This window comes from Bos indicus, chromosome 1 (assembly GCF_029378745.1).
Source record: "Bos indicus isolate NIAB-ARS_2022 breed Sahiwal x Tharparkar chromosome 1, NIAB-ARS_B.indTharparkar_mat_pri_1.0, whole genome shotgun sequence".
Classification (NCBI taxonomy): Eukaryota; Metazoa; Chordata; class Mammalia; order Artiodactyla; family Bovidae; genus Bos; species Bos indicus.
Window position 1 is genome coordinate 38,664,195 of NC_091760.1, and position 19,226 is coordinate 38,683,420.

At 39.2% G+C, this 19,226-nt stretch overlaps 1 long non-coding RNA gene across 1 annotated transcript in view; it reads right to left on the reverse strand.

Annotated features, from left to right (window-relative positions):
- Positions 1 to 5,600: 5,600 nt before the first annotated feature.
- LOC139182269 (uncharacterized) overlaps positions 5,601 to 19,226 on the reverse strand; it is a 167,436-nt gene continuing 153,810 nt past the window's right edge. The window contains exon 4 of the long non-coding RNA XR_011565921.1: positions 5,601 to 18,098. This is a non-coding gene — a long non-coding RNA (uncharacterized lncRNA). The remainder of the gene's footprint in view (positions 18,099 to 19,226) is intronic.

Genomic DNA, 19,226 nt, shown 5'->3' on the forward strand with positions numbered 1-19,226 from the left:
TTTTTTACTTCTTTTCTCCACCCCCTTTAAAGCAAGCAGTAATTTTGTTAACTTCGTTTTTTCCACAATCTTTGCAGTTATCTAAGTAACAGGTTGTTACTTAGAACATTCTGACCCGTGGTCAATTCAAATACAAAGCTACTAGAGGAAACCTGTACCTTTCAGTTCAGTTCAGTTGCTCAGTCATGTCTGACTCTTTGTGACCCCATGGACTGCAGCATGCCAGGCTTCCCTGTCAATCACCAACTCCCAAAGATTGCTCAAACTCATGTCTATTGAGTTGGTGATGCCATCCCACCATCTCATCCTATGTTGTCCCCTTCTCCTCCTGCCTTCAATCGTTCCCAGCATCAGGGTCTTTTCCAATAAGTCAGTTCTTCGCATCAGGTGGCCAAAGTATTGGAGTTTCAGCTTCAGCTTCAGTCCTTCCAATAAATATTCTGGGTTGATTTCCTTTAGGATTGACTGGTTGGATCTCCTTGCATTCCAAGGGTCTCTCAAGAGTCTTCTCCAACACCAAAGTTCAGCTTTCTTTAGAGTCCACCTCTTACATCCATACATGACTACTGGAAAAACTATAGCTTTGACTAGATGGACTTTTGTTGGCAAAGCAATGTCTCTGCTTTTTAATATGCTGTCTAGGTTAGCCATAGCTTTTCTTCCAAGGAGCAAGCGTCTTTTAATTTCATGGCTGCAGTCACCATTTGCAGTGATTTTGGAGCCCAAGAAAATGAAGTCTCTTACTGTTTCATTGTTTCACTATTTGCCATGAAATGATGGGACCAGACGCCATGATCTTAGTTTTCTGAATGCTGAGTTTTAAACCAGCTTTTTCACTCTCCTCTTTCACTTTCATCAAGAGGCTCTTTAGTTCTTCTTCACTTTCTGTCATAAGGGTGGTGTCATCTGCTTATCTGAGGTTATTAATATTTCTCTCAGCAATCTTGATTCCAGCTTGTGCTTCATCCAGCCTGTCATTTCACATGATGTATTCTGCATATAAGTTAAATAAGCAGGGTGACAATTTACAGCCTTGACATATTCCTTTTCTGATGTGGAACTTGTCTGTCGTTCCTTGTCAAGTTCTAACTGTTGCTTCTTGACCTGCATACAGATTTCTCGGGAGGCAGGTCAGGTGGTCTGGTATTCCCATCTCTTTAAGAATTTTCCATAGTTTGCTGTGATCTACACAGTCAAAGGTTTTGGTGTAGTCAATAAAGTAGAAGTAGATGTGTTTTTGGAACTCTCGTGCTTTTTCAATGATCCAATGGATGTTGGCAATTTGGTTTCTGGTTCCTCTGCCTTTTCTAAATCCAGCTTGAACATCTGGAAGTTCACAGTTCTAGGTCCACAGTTCAAGTACTGTTGAAGCCTGTACTGTTGTTTATAAACTCCTTAATACATTTTATGTTAAGTAACTAAGAATGCCATAGAATGCCAGGCAAGCAGCTACCTGATTACACAATTTACATTTTCCCTAAGAAAACAGGCACCAGTGAGAGGGAGCAATCTTTATTCTAAAGGCCTCTGTCTTGCTTAGACATATCTATGAAAAATTATAAACCTCCCCCAAGTTTCTTCCTTCTTTTTATTCTCCCTAAGTTCCCACTAGTCCCTCCAGATCTTCTTTGCACCTTCCTTACAATTTTGATCCTGGTTTTCTCACAGAGATCTGTTTTTAATGTTTCTAAAATACACTGTAACTTCATATACTAATATACTGTATTCTTTATTTGCTTCCTGTTATGCTTTTTCCTCTGATCACTGAGTCAGCAAATATTTACTATGTTATTAAGAGCAGAAGCTATGCTGTGCACTGGGAACAAAAAATCTTAAACATCTTTTGAAGATTTTTTTTCCTAAGGTACCTTTCTCTAATTTGAAGAGAAATATAAATACAAATTGTTGTGTAAGTTACTGATAGACAATGCAAAATAAGAAACACAGAAAAGGTAAGGTGAACATGAATGGGGTGTTGGGAGGTCTAGTATTTGAACTGAACTTAAAGGTAGAATCGGAGATTATAAACACTGGTATTCCAAAGAGAAGTTTCCCACTATACAAAGTCACAAAATACAAAATAGTATTGTGATTTTTGATAGATGGTTGGACTATAGGTACATCTTTGGAACTGGTAGGTAAAGCCAGATCATTTATCTATGGGTAGCAGGGACCTAGTCAAAGATTTTTAAAAGAAAAATAATGTTATCAACTATACGTGTTTAAAAAGGTATGTTGGTGACAGTGTAGAGAGGATGGATTGGAGAGAGGAAAAGACAGAAGGCAGGAAAATGGTGTTAGGCAACAATTGCATACATCCAATTATGTCATGATGAGAATCTTAACTGTAGCAGAATCCAAACACAGGAAATAGATCAAAAAGCCTGGGGAAAAAAAAAAAAAACCACAGGTTATGTGTGATATACATAAAGAATGCAGAAGACAGGCTCACTGATTCTGTTGCTGGAGAAAGGATGGGTTCAAAGGGGAAGTCAGAGATGCCAGGAAAATTTATAATTCAGTGGAATTATCAAAGAGAATGACTGCCACTCTGGATAATATTAGAGAGGTACAGGAGAGAATGTGATGAAGCTGTTCTGAAGTGGGAGATGTCAGGTGTCACTAGGATAATGGATTGATGGAGAAGGTGAAGCTTGCAGGTGGTAAACTACTGTGAAGCTGAAATTCTTGATTTCTGGAGAAAAAGATCTCCATGGAGAAAGAATGTAGTCTCTTGTGAAATTCTCAGATCCAAAGGAACTCTGACATCTCATCACTTTCTTAAAGGCACCCTATGGACACAACACATTTGAAAATGCTTTAGAGCTTGGGGGTACCACCATCAGCTAAACTGCCAAGAGGATCGGGCAGAGTTCTCTCTTGAAAGGAGATACAAGTTTGCACCTTCCTTCTGAGCCACAGAACATAAATTATTCATTGAAGAATAAGACTGAACATAGAAATTAGAACAACAATCAAGCAGATGATTTAATTCAGGAATCTTACCCCCACAAAATAGTAGTCTCTCCAGGGTCACTAACAGAAAAATCTGTAAAATATCTTAAAGCATTTCAGGAGGTAGCTGCCAGGTTAGGAGCTAAAAATGAGATTGCTGGGATAATCATGTCAAGAAGTGGGCTCCTGCAGAGAACCCACTGAGGCAAAAGCAAAACAGATGTGTTTGACAGGTTGGAAAATGGAAGCAAAAGAATGAAACATTGAATTTATAAATTTATTTTAAAAAATCAGTTTTCCCTAAAGGTTTTTGTTCAGGGACTTCTGGGTAAAGTAAAAGGACTTCTAAGGAACAAAAATATCACTTAATTTTTAAGAGTCTAGGGAAAAATAATTAAACAGATGAAGCTAGTTTAAAATCATAGACATTATGTATTAGAAGTTTTCCTGGCATCATTTAGTCTGCCAATATGGAAGACAGATATGTTCATAGAACTCATATGACCAAAGGAAAAAATCAAATGGGACAGGGGAGAAAGTTGATATATATTAAATAGCTATTATGGCATGAATGCTTTGTGAGATGTTTTACATATGTTTTCTCACTTAACCTTCATAGAAGTCTTACGAAATAGGAATTATTCTCCCTATTACATCGGGAAGGTGACTTAAGGCAAGCAAATGTATTTATTTATTTATATATATTTTATTTATATAGCTATGTTATTCCAGAAAATATTTCAAGGGCAAAACAATGACTGAAGAAACCCAGATTATAACAAAAATAATAATTATTTTAAAGCAAGGAGACAAACACTAGAAAGAAAGCAAAGTAATGTAGAACAAGGAATATATAAAACTACATTCCTCATTCAATCTAAAAATGGCTGAGTTGGTCATATGTCTATGATACTTAATGATAAGAAAATGTGATGCTTCCTTTTTTGTGACTCTAATGCGCTCAAGAAAATTATTTTCCAAACTTTTGGGAATGTTTCATTAACCACAGAAATTCATCCAATCCTTTCCTCATGAAATTCTTGTCAAGGGTCCTGGATTCAGTATGAAAGCGAAAGAAGTACTTTAGGACTGGCTACTATTTAGTGCTGAACATGAACCAAGCTGCCTTTCTGATCAACTTTTAGCAAGATTCTTCAGAATTCTGTGATTGATTCTTTGGTGGATGAGAAATTATATTTGGTTTTAGGGTAATAAAAATTCTGTCTGAAATACACAGAAATATTAAGGGAAAATCATATTACTAATTTTCAGAGGCATCTGTGTCTGATCTACTGAGAATAAATTGCAGACTTAGGACTTAACAAAATACTAAATAAATTGTACGACTTTAGAATGACCGTATGTGAAGTGTTCAATGAGGGGTGCCAGAATAAAAAGCCTATAAGGAACAAAACTGAGGGCATAAAAGAGTTAAATAAACTTAAGGAAAAGTATTAGAAAGTGATGTGTCTGTAATGAACAGGAGGATGCACCCCTGGCTGGCTGCCTCCACCAAGATTTAGCAAACAATTACCAAGATGGATTTCATACCATAAGTAAAATAGAAAAAAATTCTTCAGTCTATCACTTACAAAGTCTGGAATATATTCAGAATATAAACTTAAAAAAGAAATATATAATTAAATAGGTATTTTTTAACAAGAATAAAACCTTCAAATGTTTGGAAGCAAGCAGCATAATTCTAAGTAATCCAAAGAACAAAGACAAAACCATAAGAGAAATTACAAAAGATTTTGAACTGAATGATAATAAAGAGACAACACATCAAAAATGATGAAAGTCTACTAAAGTAGGAAAAATTACAACTTAAAAATTCCATATTTGGAAAGAAAATATTTTAAAAACATGACCAAGTTTCTATCTTAGAAAGCTTTTAAAAAAAGAGCAAGCTAAACTCAAAATAAGTAGAAGGTAGAAAAACAAAAGTAATAAGAGAAAAACAATAAAATTTAAAAGAGACAAGAGAAAATCAACAAATCAAATATCGGTTCTTTGAAGATATTAATTAATTGATAAATATCTAGATAGCCTAATCAAAAAGAGAAATAAACAAATTGTCTCTATCAAAAATGATAGAAGTGACATCATTAAAAATACTATGGACATTAAAAGAGAAGTGAATATGATAAATAAAATTTATGGCAATAAATTCAACAATGTAGATAAAATAGGAAAACTCCTTGAGAAAGCAATTTACCATAACTAACAAAAAGTCTTTGTTGAAAGAAACCTTTAGCACAAGATGGCTTCACTAATGTATTCTAGCCAACATTTAAGGAAGAAATATTAATCTTACACAAACTTTCAGATAATTATTTTTGAAAATCCAAGAAGTGGTAATATTTACTAGCTTGTTTTAAAAGGCAAACAAAACTTGACAAACATTTAAAGAAAGTCAATTAATGATACCAATTAGGAACATAAAGGCAAATATCCTTCAGAAAATACTAGCAAAACAAATTCAACAATTCATGAGAAAGCTAATACTTCCAAATCAAGCAAAGTTCATTATGAGAGCAAAATGTATTCAATTTTTAAAAACTGATCAATGTAATCAATCACATTAATAGCTAAAGGAGAAAACTTTTATGATAATCCTAATATTAAAACTTCTATAACTAACACTAAAAAAAGATATTGTTTTCATCACAGAGTACTGGAATGAAAAAGTAGGAAGTCAAGCGATAAGTGGAGTAACAGGGAAGTTTGGCCTTGGAGGACAAAATGAAGCACAGCAAAGGCTAACAAAGTTAGTCAAGAGAACACCCTGCTTATAGCAAACAACCTTTTCCAACAACACAAGAGATACAGATACCATCAAATGGTCAATATAAAAATCAGACTGATTATATTCCATGTAGCCAAAGATGGAGAAGCTCTATACAGTCAGCAAAAGCAAGACCTGGAAATGACTGGCTCAGATAATGAGCTCCTAACTACAAAAATGAGGCTTAAATTGAAGAAAATAGGGAAAACCACTAGGCCATTCATGTATGACCTAAGTCAAATCCTTTATGATTATACAGTGGAGATGATGAACAGATTCAAGGGATTAGATCTGGCAGACAGAGTGCCTGAAGATCTATGGACAAAGGCTCGTAACACTGTACAGGACACAGTGACCAAAACCATCTCAGAAGAAAAGGAATTGCAAGAAGACTAAGTAGTTGTCTGGGGAGGCTTTACAAATCACTTAGAAGAGAAGCAAAAGGCAAGGGAGATTGGGAAAGATATACCCAACTGAGTGCAGAGTTTCAGAGAACAGCAAGGAGAGATAAGAGACTTCTTAAGTGAACAATGCAAAGAAATAGAGGAAAACAATAGAATAGAGATCTCTTCAAGAAAACTGGAGGTAACAAGTGAACATTTCATGTAAGGGTGGGCACAATAAAGGACAGACATGGTAAGGACCTAGCAGAAGCAGAAAAGATTAAGAAGTGGCAAGAATAGACAGAACAACTATAGAAACAGTGTCTTAATGACCCAGATAACCAAGATGGTGTGGTCACTCACCTAAAGCCAGATAACCTGGAAGGTGAAGTCAAGTGGGCCTTATGAAGTATTACTACGAACAAAGATAGTGGAGGTGATGGAATTCAGCTGAGCTACATAAATTACTAAAAGAAGATGCAGTTATAATGCTACACTAAATATATCGGCAAATTTGGAAAGCTCAGCAACAGACACAGGACTGGAAAAGGTCAGTTTTCATTCCAATTTCAAAGAAGGCAATGCCAAAGAACGTTCAACCTACTGTACAAGTGTGCTCATTTTGTACACTAGTAACTTTATGGTCAAACTCCTTCAAGCTAGGCTTCAGCAGTACTGAACCAAAAACTTCCAGATGTACAAGCTGGGTTTAGAAAAGGTAGAGGAACCAGGGATCCAATTGCCAACATTCACTGGCTCATGGAGAAAGTAAGAGAATTCCATAAATATCTACTTTTGCTTCATTGACTATGCTAAAGCCTTTGACTGTGTGGATCACAACAAACTGTGAAAGAGATGGGAATACCAGACAACCTTATCTGGCTCCTAAGAAACCTGTATTTGGGCCAAGAAGCAACAGCTAGACCCTTACATGGAATAACTGAGTGACTTAAAAGTGTGAAAGGACATAAACAGCTATATATTGTTATAGTTTATTTAACTTATATGGAGACTATATCATGCGAAATGCTGGGCTGGATGAATCACAACCTGGAATCAAGACTGCTGGGAGAAATATCCGTAACCTCATATACACAGATACCAATCTAATGGCAGAAATTGAAGACGAACTAGAGAGTCTCTTGATGAGGGTAAAAGAGGAGTGAAAAAGTTGGCTTAAAACTCAACATTCAAAAAACTAAGATCAAAGCATCTGGTCCCATCACTTCATGGCAAATGTTTGAAAGTGAAGTCACTCAGTCATGTCTGACTCTTTGCGACCCCGTGGACTGTAGTCCACCATGCTCCTCTGTCCATGGGATTTTCCAGGCAAGAGTACTGGAGTGGGTTGCCATTTCCTTCTCCAGAGGATTTTCCCGACCCAGTGATCACACCCAGGTCTCCTGCACTGTAAGCAAGACGCTTTAACATCTGAGCCACCAGGGAAGTCCTTCATGGCAAATAGATGGGGGAAGAAACAAAAACAGTGACAGACTTTATTTTCTTGGGCTCCAAAATGACTGCAGAAGGTGACTGTAGCCATAAAACTAAAAGATGGTTTCTCCTTGGAAGGAAAGCTATGATAAACCTAGACAGCATATTAAAAAGCAAAGACATCATTCTGCCAACAAAGGTCAGTATAGTCAAAGCTATGGTTTTTCCAGTCATGTACGGATGTGAGAGTAGGACCATAAAGAAGGCTGAGTACTCAAGAATTTAAGCTTTTGAATTGTAGTGCTGGAGAAGACTCTCGAGAGTCCCTTGAACTCCAAGGAGATCCAACCAGTCAATCCTAAAGGAAATTAACCCTTATTATTCATTGGAAAGACTGATGCTGAAGCTCCAATACTTTGGCCTCTTGATGAGAAGAAACAACTCACTGGAAAAAACACTGATGCTGGGAAGGATTGAAGGCAAAAAGAGAAGAGTGCAGAAGAGGATTAGATGGTTAGAGAGCATCACCAACTCAAGGGACATGAGTTTGACCAAACTCCAGGAGAAGGTGAAAGACAGACAGGGAAGCCTAGTATGCTGCAGTCCATGGTGTTGCAAAGAGTCAGAGAGAAGTGAGTGACTAAACAACAGTAAAGTATCAAACACTAAATGAAATAAGTAGATTTTTGTTTATCTTTTGGTCACACCACTTGGCATGTGGGATCTTAGTTATGGGACAAGGTATCAAACCCATAACCCCTGCATTGGCAGTGTGGAGTCTGACCAGTAGGTCTTCAAGGAAATCCAAAATAGTTTTTTAAGTTGGGAAACTATACATGGAGTAGGTGTACAAGGAAGATAATCCTACTGTAATACAGAAACTGACTTGAACTTAAAAGATGATGGCAAATTATGGGGGGAGTGATAATGGAGAGGGGTAAAGCAAGAAGTGTTTTGTGATTCAAATAGAATGTAGTAAGAAAATCTAGTAATGATGGAGATGGCAATTAATACAATAAGCCTCAACTGCTGTAAGGGTTCCAAAAACTTGAAGTGTTAAAGTTAAGTATGCAGGATAACAGAAAGCTAATCTGGTCCCATTAGTTCATGGGAAATAGATGGGGAAACAGTGGAAACAGTGGCTGACTTTATTTTGGGGGGCTCCAAAATCACTGCAGATGGTGACTGCAGCCATGAAATTAAAAGACACTTACTCCTTGGAAGGAAAGTTATGACCAACCTAGATAGCATATTCAAAAGCAGAGACATTACTTTGCCAACAAAGGTCCATCTAGTCAGGGCTATGGTTTTTCCTGTGGTCATGTATGGATGTGAGAGTTGGGACTGTGAAGAAAGCTGAGCACCGAAAGAATTGATGCTTTTGAACTGTGGTGTTGGAGAAGACTCTTGAGAGTCCCTTGGACTGAAAGGAGATCCAACCAGTCCTTCCTAAAGGAGATCAGTCCTGGGTGTTCACTGGAGGGACTGATGCTAAAGCTGAAACTCCAATACTTTGGCCACCTCATGCGAAGAGTTGACTCATTGGAAAAGGCCCTTATGCTGGGAGGGATTGGAGGCAGGAGGAGAAGGGGACGACAGAGGATGAGATGGCTGGATGGCATCCCTGACTCGATGGACATGTTTGAGTGAAGTCCGGGAGTTGGTGATGGACAGGGAGGCCTGGCGTGCTGTGATTCATGGGGTCGCGAAGAGTCAGACACGACTGAGCGACTGAACATCTGGACTTATTTCATCTATAGAAAGATAACTTTACATTTTGTTATTTCAAAAACAAAAATGTAAAGAAGAAAGCAAAACAGGAATTTTTTTCTTATAATGTCTTATTTTGAATTTAGTTTTCCAGATACCATTTGATTTCTCAATTTCAGTCAGAAAGAGAGCCCAGGGTTTTTGAAGGGATAGGCCTAAGTGCAGCTAAGGCTGAGGTAAGCCAAGAATGCCCTGGCCCTTGTTATAGCCATGGTGTGTAGGATAGAGATGCATATTCTGAACAGGGTGTTTCTATAATAGCAGATGTCTAAACTCTGCAGAAGGATCCATCTATCTCATGTGACATGTGTGACCCAATCTTGAAAGGCATTTTGCAGCTGCCTGTGCCGGGAGCCAGCACGGGAGTTCCCACCCATGACAAGGTCATGCGGGAGAGCCCTGACAGGGAAGGCAAGTCAGGGCTTGAGGGCCCCCCTGGATCTGCCTGAGCGTCTACCCCAAAACCAGAATCTGTTTTACTATTTTATGACTTTTACCAACTCCTCTGACATTAACGGGGGGCTATCCCCGACCACCTTTTTCTAAAGAAAAATTAACTTAAAGCTCTAGTTAATAAGTCTCCTGGGCATAATAGGAGTGTTTCAATTCAAACCCCTCTGATGACTTTTTAGCTTGCCTGACAGGTTTGTTCAGATTCCTGCAGCTATGCATGTGATTGTTCACAGCCTCCCAACCAAGAGAGGCACGGGAAGCTTAAGATATTTTAACAATGCAGAGCTTCTCAGAGAGTTAAAATTGTTAGAACAGAACTAGTAGAGGATTTTTTTGTTGAGCTAATGCTTGCTGCCAAGTTTCCATATCCCTTACCTACTGTGTCCCTGGGAGTGTATTGATTAATATAGTTGGTATATAGAAATGTAAGTAGTAGCTTTAAAAGTTTGTAACCTCGGACCCTTGAGTTAATTCTTTTCTTATTACAGCCCACCACACTTTTGCCCTATAGGAATATAACTTTATCTAATGCTTTCGGAGGGTGGTGCCTGACTTTAAAATAATCACCTTTAGAGAAAATAAGTTTTCTAAAGAAAGGGTCATAAAATGTTAACAGGCCTCCTGGCCAGAAGATGATGTACATCACCTAAAGCTTTTGCATAGGATAAGTTTGCAGAAAGAAAGCCTGGCTTTGATAAGGATCAAGGACTGCTGACCTTGCATGACTCTACCCGCCGCCTCCATTATCCTCTATGCACAACTTAAGGTACAGAAACTACTTTGGAAAATAAAGTGTGGGCCTTGTTCACTGAAGCTTGGTCTCCCCATGTTGTTCTCTTTCCTTTTCCTTTTCAGGCTGATTCCCTGGAGCGCAGGGGCCCTCTGCTTTCACTTTCCTGCCTGGGCTTCTAAGACCCACTCGAGAAGGTGCCTAAGGTGGGGCACCTTCAGCTATTCGAGAAGGTGCCTGCGGCCTATGTAAACAGAGCATGTCCCGTGCTGGGGCTTTATTGGCTTTCTGCTTAAACCAAGGAATATCAGCCTCTTTTCTCTCTTCTATTTTCTTAACTGCAAAATTCTTTCCTTATCTCTTTCTCTATTTCTCTCAGTTGCTGACACCATCCTCCCGAGGGAATCCTTGGATCCAACCAGGGCTGGACCCCGACATGGTAGGAAACATCTCTTGGGTAGCAACCATATCCAGGGAGATCATGTGGAAGAGCCCTCTGGTTCAGTGTAAACCTTGACCAAATGCAGAGGTAGCAGAGTGGAGGGATGATCACTATAAGGATAAAGGGCCAGGACTCCTCTGTGAATGGCTGATGATGCCATGTGTACCTGCAAGACCTGTACCTGCAGAAAGGGTGAGGAAGACTTCTTAGTCAGCTCTGGACTTGTCCAGCACTGTGCCACTCACAATGGGGAGATGCCATGCAGGAGTGCTGTGAAGAGGCCTTTTGCACTGGATAAAGTGATCACCAGTGTGGTGAAAGTGAGAAAGCTTGTAGCCACCAGAAGGAATGTGTTCAGCACCAGGAAATCCACAAGTAGGAAAGCCTTATGAGTGCAGCAATGTGGGATATTCTTTAGCCACAGGTCCTACTTTGTATCACACAAGGAAATTCACAATTTGCAATGCCTTACAAGTGCAATGATCATGGGAAAAGTTTTTAGCAGCAACTCCAGCCTCAAAATACACCAGAGAATTCACACAGGTTCAAAGCCTTTTAAGGGTGCTGAATGTGGGAAATCCTTTGGGACAAAATAGCACTTTTTTTTAGCACCATAGAGTTCACACTGGAGCAAAACCTTACAAGTGCAATGCCTGCGGGAGAGCTTTAAGCTACAAAGACAGATGCACTCAGCATCAGAGTTCACAGTGGAGAAAAGGTTTCTATGCGAGGCAGTTGTGAGAGAACCTTTATCCATAAAGATAGACTTGTTGAGCACCAGAAAATGCCACACTAGAGAGAAGTCTTATGAGTGTGATGAATGTGGGGAATTCTTTAGCCAAAGTTCCTACGTTAAAATACACAAGAGAATTCATAGTAGAACAAAGCTTTATGTGTGCAGTGAATATGGTAAAGTGTACATCAGTAGCCCCCACCTTAGTCAACACAAGGAAGTTCACACCACAGGAAAGCCAGTGGATGAAGTGCAGGCAGGAAATTCACTGATAATGCCAGCCTCTTTGACATGAGAGACTTCACACTGGAACAAGATCTTGTGTGTTCAGAAAATACAGGAGAGCCGACAGAAGACTCTCCCACCTTTCTTGGCCCATTAGAGTTCACATGAAGAAAGGCCTTATAGGGTAGAAGTTTTGGTGCTCCTCTGCCTGCATTTATTAAGTTCATTTAGCACCAGAACCTTCACACTAGAGAGAAACCTTAAGAGAACGGAATGTGCTTTCTCCTTGCTTAAGGTAGTATGACTCATAAAATCATGAGAAAAACTCTGAAAGTAGCCTTTGCAATGGAACCAACAAACAGAAGTTGAACTTCATACATCCAGTATATACACGGGGGAGATAACTTCAAGTACCAGATATGTGAGAAGCTTTCAGGAGCTACTTTATATTTTCAAACCTTTGCAGGACCTTCTCTTGGCTGATGTGTATCATTGCCAGTGTCTGTTGCACAAACCGTTGCCCTGCTAACAGCAGCTGTACCACATACCATGTGTTTCTTACCCCAGTGTACTCAGGTGAGGCAGAGTGACACTCTATCTCCTATTTCCCAGAGGGAATCATGAGTGATACGAACCCACTGGGGATCCTCATTTCCTAACCCCTGGTAGTTTCAGTGTGGACATGACATAGCTCCTGCTGGAAAAATCTCAGCTAGCATCTGCTGCAATTTTCCAAAGGTTTCCATTTGCCATGGACAACATTGCCTCTACATGAGCTAGCCAAAACGGATTTCTTCAGGTTCCAAATCACCCAACCTGGGAATTGCCTGCATCACACTGATCTGACTTGTACAAAGAAAAGGCCTTATTGTAAAAGCTTTTACTCTGTACCGCTCACCCGGTGGGGTTGGTTGAGAGAAAAAAATGGGCTATCAGGGAACAGAACTGAGAGCTTATTTCTTCCCTTCACACCTACAAAGGGTCTGATTGCTTTCCACAGTTAGATATAAAATCAGGACTGTGGGCTGAGCTAAATAGCTAAGAAATTTGCTCAGTGGTAAAGAATTTACCTGCCAATGCAGGAGACACAGGTTCTATCCCTGGGTCAGGAAGATCCCCTGGAGCAGGAAATGGCTACCCACTTCAGTATTCTTGCCTGGAGAATCCCGTGGACAGAGGAGTCTGATGGGCTAGAATTCATGTGATCGCAAAAGAATCGGGCACAACTTAGCACAATTAGACAATTAAATTACTTAATTTTAAATAATATTAGATCTGTGTACATGCTATCATTGAACATGAGAAAATTATTCCTCAATATTTGCATATAAAAGATGACCAATATACTTGAGAATGGATGGACAAATTAATAAGGCTTATTAGAACGTTTTTGTGGTAAGCTCTGAAATGTAATTTTAGAAATTGGAACCATAGTTTTTAAAAATACATGGAACAGCTTTATATCCTTGGAAAAAGACAAGTTAAAGTGTTCCTATGTATAAATAAATATATACATGCTTTCTTTCCCATGCCTTATTGGCCTTGAATTTAAATTTATTATTATTTTTGAATGAAAATAAATGTAATTTTTATTTTAAAAATGTTTAGCATGAACCTATATTCCTTTCTACCATTTTAATGGATTATTTCATTGCCTTTTTATGTAAAATGCAGGAGTAATATAAATATGAACACATCAGAATTTATTATACAATTGACAGCTCTAGTCTAGAAGGCAATTGTGACTTGATGTCCTCTCCACTCCAATGTAAGCTCCACCTTCCATACACACAGTAAAATGTAACTTCTATGAAGACAGGAATTTCTCTTCTTTTATCTAGTATCCATAGCACTCAGAACAATTTTTAAAACACAATGGTAGATAAGAAGCTGATATACTAATAAACTTAAAAATATGAAAAGACTGAAAAATAAGCATAGACCATAATGTGTCATCAGATGTCCAACCCTCTGATAGCATACAAACCTTGTTTTCTGATGGGGAGTCAGTGTTATACATCAGTTCAATTGCTCAGTCATGTCTGAATCTTTGCGACCCCATGGACTGCAGCACGCCAGGTTTCCAGGTCCATCACCAACTCCTGGGGCTTGCTCAACTCATGACCGCAAGTCGGTGATGCCATCCAACCATCTCATTTTCGATCATCCCTTTCTACTGCCTTCATTATTTCCCAGCATCAGGGTCTTTTCAAAAGAGTCAGTTCTTCACATCAGGTGGTCAAAGTACTGGAGCTTCAGTTTCAGCAACAGTCATTCCAATGAATATTCAAAACAGATTTCATTTAGGATTGACTGGTTGGATCTCCTTGCAGTCCAAGGGACTCTCAAGAGTCTTCTCCAATACCACAGTTCAAAAGCATCATTTCTTTGGCACTCACCTTTCTTTATGGTCCAACTCTCACATCCATACATGACTACTGGAAAAACCATAGATTTGACTAGACAGACCTTTGTTGGCAAAGTAATGTCTCTGCTTTTTAATATGCTGTCCAGGTTGGTCGTAACTTTTCTTCAAAGTAGTAAGCATCTTTTAATTTCATGTTGCTGTCACCATATGCAGCATTTTTGAAACCCAAGAAAATGAAGTCCATCATCGTTTCCATTGTTTTCCCATCTATTTACCATGAAGTGATGGGACTGGAGGTATTCTTCGTTTTTTGAATGTTGAGTTTTAAGCCACTTTTTTCACTCTCCTCTTTCACTTTCATCAAGAGTCTCTTTAGTTCCTCTGTGCTTTCTGCCATAGGGGGGTGTCATCTGCATATCCGAGATTATTGATATTTCTCCCAGCAATCTTGATTCCAGCTTGTGCTTCATCCAGCCCAGCATTTCGCATGATGTACTCTGCATAAAAGTTAAATAAGCAAGGTGACAATATACAGCCTTTATGTATTCTTTTCTCAATTTTGAACCAGTCTGTTGTTCCATGTCTAGTTCTAACTGTTGCTTCTTGACCTGCATACAGATTTCTCAGGAGGCAGGTCAGGTGGTCTGGTTTTCCCATCTCTTTAAGAATTTTCCACAGTTTGTTGTGATCAATACAGTCCAAGGCTTTGGTGTAGTCAATAAAGCAGAAGCAGATGCTTTTCTGGAACTCTCATGCTTTTTCCATGACTCGGCAGATGTTGGCAATTTGATCTTTGGTCCCTCTGCCTTTTCTAAATCTAGCTTGAACATCTGGAAGTTCTCGGTTCACAGGCTATTGAAGACTAGCTTGGAGAATTTTCAGCATTACGTTGCTAGCATATGAGAAAAGTGCAATCTTGCGGTAGTTTGAGCATTCTTTGGCATTGTCTTTCTTTGGGATTGGAATGAAAAGTGATCTTTTCCAGTCCATGGCCACTGTGGAGTTTTCCAAATTTTCTGGCATATTGAGCACAGTACTTTAATAGCATCATTGCTTAGGATCTGAAATAGCTGAGCTGGGATTCCATCACCTCCACTAGCTTTGTCTGTAGTGATGCTTCCTAAGGCCCACTTGACTTTGCACTCCAGGATGTCTGACTCTAGGTGAGTGATCACACCATGGTTGTTATCTGGGTCATTCTTGCCACCTCTTCTTAATATCTTCTGCTTCTGTTATGTCCATACTGTTTCTGTAATTTATTGTGCCTGCCTTTGCACGAAATGCTCCTTTGGTATCTCTAATTTTTTGATGAGATCTCTAGTCTTTCCCATTGTATTGTTTTCCTCTATTTCTCTGTATTGAACACTTAGGAAGACTTTCTTATCTCTCCCTACTATTCTTTGGAACTGTGCATTCAGATGGGTATATCTTTCCTTCTGTCCTTTGCCTTTAGCTTCTCTTTTCTCAGCTATTTGGAAAGCCTCCTCAGACAACCATTCTGCCTTTTGTATTTCTTTTTCTTGGGGATGGTTTTAATCACCACCTCCTTTACAATGTCAGGAACCTGTGTACATAGTTCTTCAGGCACTCTATCAGATCTATTCCCTTGAATTTATTTGTTACTTCCACTATAATTGTAAGGGATTTGATTTAGGTCATACCTGAATGGTCTAGTGGTTTTCCCCACTTTCTTCAATTTAAGTCTGAATTTGGCAATAGGGAGTTCATGATCTGAGCCACAGTCATCTCTTGATCTTATTTTTGCTGACTGTATAGAGCCCCTCTATCTTGGCTGCAAAGAATATAATCAATCTGATTTCAGTATTGACCATCTCTCGATGTCCATGTGTAGAGTCATCTCTTGTGTTGTTGGAAAAGGGTGTCTGCTATGACCAGTGCATTCTCTTGGCAAAATTCTGTTAGCCTTTGCCCTGTTTCACTTTCTACTCCAAGGCCAACCTTGCCTGTTACTCTAGGTATCTCTTGACTTCCTACTTTTGCATTCCAGTCCTCTAAGATGAAAGGACATCTTTTTTTTTTGGTGTTAATTTCAGAAGGTCTTGTAGGTCATCAGTGAACCATTCAGCTTTTTCAGCATTAGTGGTTGGGGCTGAATGGTGTGCCTTGGAAATGAACAGAGATCATCCTGTTATTTCTGAGATTTACACCCAAGTACTGCAATTCAGACTCTTTTTTTGACTATGACGGCTAGTCCATTTCCTCTAAGGGATTCTTGCCCATGGTAGCAGATAGTCATCTGAATTAAATTTACCCATTGCCATCCACTTTAGTTAACTGATTCCTAAAATGTCAATGCTCACTCTTGCCATCTCCTGTTTGACCACTTCCAATTTACCTTGATTCATGAACCTAATATTCCAAGTTCCTACGCAATACTGTTCTTTATAGCATCAGACCTTACTTTGATCACCAGCCATATCCATGGTTATTGTTTTTGCCCTGGCTCCATCTCTTCATTCTTTCTGGAGCTATTTCTCTACTCTTCTCTAGTAGCATACTGGGCACCTATTGACCTGTGGAGTTTATCTTTCAGTATTATATCTTTCTGCCTTTTTATACTATTCATGGGATTCTCCAGGCAAGAGAACTGAAGTAGTTTGCCATTCCCTTCTCCAGTGGACCACATTTTGTCATAACTCTCCACCATGACCTGTCCATCTTGGGTGGCCCTACACAGCATGGCTCACCGTTTCACTGAGTTAGACAAGGCTGTGATTCATGTGATCAGATTGGTTAGTTTTCTGTTACTGTGGTTTTCTTTCTTTCTGCCTTCTGATGGATAAGGATAAGAGGCTTAGAAGCTTCCTGATGGAAGGAACTGGCTGTGGGGGAATCTGGGTTTTGTTCTGGTGGGCGGGGCATGCTCAGCAAATCTTTAACCCAGTTTTTTGTTAATAGGCAGAGCTGTTTTCCCTCCCTATTGTTTGGCCTGAGGCTAAACTATGGTAGGGGTAATGGCAGTAATTGTGTTTTCCTTCCAAAGGATTTATGCCAGCCACCTTTGTATTCATTGCCCCTGACTCCACAGCAGGCCACTGTCAACCCACAGCTCCGCTGGAGACTCCTGGACACTCACAGGAAGTCTAGGTCAGTCTCTTATAGGGTCACTGCTCCTTTCTCCTGTGTCCTCGTGCACAGAAGGGTTTTTTGTGCCCTTCAAGAGCCTGTTTCCCCAGTCTTGCGGAAGTTTTGTAATCAAATCCCACTGGCCTCCAAAGTCAAATTCCCTGGGGGTTCTCAGTCCCTTTGCTGGATCCCAGATTGGGTCCTAGAACTTCTGTAATAGTGCGAGAACTTCTTTGGTATAACAGTTCTCCAGTTTGTGGGTTGTCTGCTCAGTGGCTCATTGGTGGGCCTAATGGCGATCTCCTCCAAGAGGACTTAGGCCACACACCATGCTTCCCAGGTCTGCTGCATCCAGAGCCCTCGTCCCGTCCCCACGGCAGGCCACTGCTGACCTATGCCTCTGCAGGAGACACTTACTCAGAGGTAGGTCTGGCTCAGTCTCTATGGGGTCTCTGGGTCCTGGTGTGCAGAAGGTTTTGTTTGAGCCCTCCGAGCATCTCCAGCGGATATGAGGTTTGATTCTGAACATGATTTCGCACCTCCTACCGTCTTGTCTGGGCTTCTCCTTTGCCCTTGGACGTCAGGTATCTTTTTTTTGGTGGGATTCAACATTCTCCTCTTGATGGTTGTTTAGCAGTGAGTTGCAATTTTGAAGTTCTCGGAGGAGAAGATGAGTGCTTGTCCTTCTACTCTGCCATCTCTGACAATACCAGTGTTGTCCATGGTCAGCCTAAATGGTGAGTCAGAAAAGAAAGTCAGAGAATCCTTAGTAGAGATGAACTTGTAATCATTTATTTAAAAGTACAGATAAAAAGTAAATGGCCACATAAACTTGGGTTACTAAATAGTGGTAGAGGAAGGAGGGAAGATACTGGAAAGTCAAGACAATAAAATATATGAGAAATTTATTAGTCCCGAGTTTAATGCAATTCCAGTTTAGTGCTGTACTTTCAGGTTTAGGCCTTCCTGGTTTGTTATTCGAGTTTATATGATGAGATAGAGTCATTATTCTTTTCTGTACTTATGAAAATGCTGTAACATTCTATTTGGCATGTCCAAAAGTTTGCCAATAGATCTAGTTTATCAGTCCTCTCCAACAGAAATTTTTTGCAAGATGGAACTGTTCTACATTTTCTAATATGTTACTACTAACGACATGAGGCTACTGAACACTTCAAATGTAGTCAAAGAGACCAAACTCTTGATTTTATTTTCATTAATTTAAATGTAAATAACCACAGCTAAAGGCTGCCAAATTGGACAGAGGAATTTTAGATGATTAAAATAAGGCAAATCTATTTTATTTTTACAATACAATATTATCATAAGGCAAAGTCTGAAACATTTCTTCCAACCAGCATATCACTGTGAGTTTAAGTTCTGGAATGACTATAAACCCCAAAATGTAAAGAATATAACAAGAAAACGGGAATGTAGAACCAGTTGGGAACATGGAGCAAAGTGACAGAGGTAGGTGGTGAGTATAATGTCTGAATGATACAGAGAATCATTATTTTCATAATAAAATACTGAATTTATACATAATTGTGGCTATGAAGTATATCAAAATAATGATTCTCTCACAAAAAATAAATTTTTGAACAAATTTTCATACTAATTTTAGTCTTTGCTTTCCAAAAAAAACCTTTTTTTTAATTGGGAAACTAATTATATTTCTGGTCTAATGATATTTTGCTTCTAAATATAATTTTGAGCTTGATTATTAATTGGTATGATTTTTTGGTTCTCTTAGATTTTTAAAATTCAATTTGATTGCATTACTTTGATTTTGATGAACACATCTTAAGTTCAAGGGCCTCTCCTAGTTTAAAAGATAATGAGAAATATCATAAAAGCT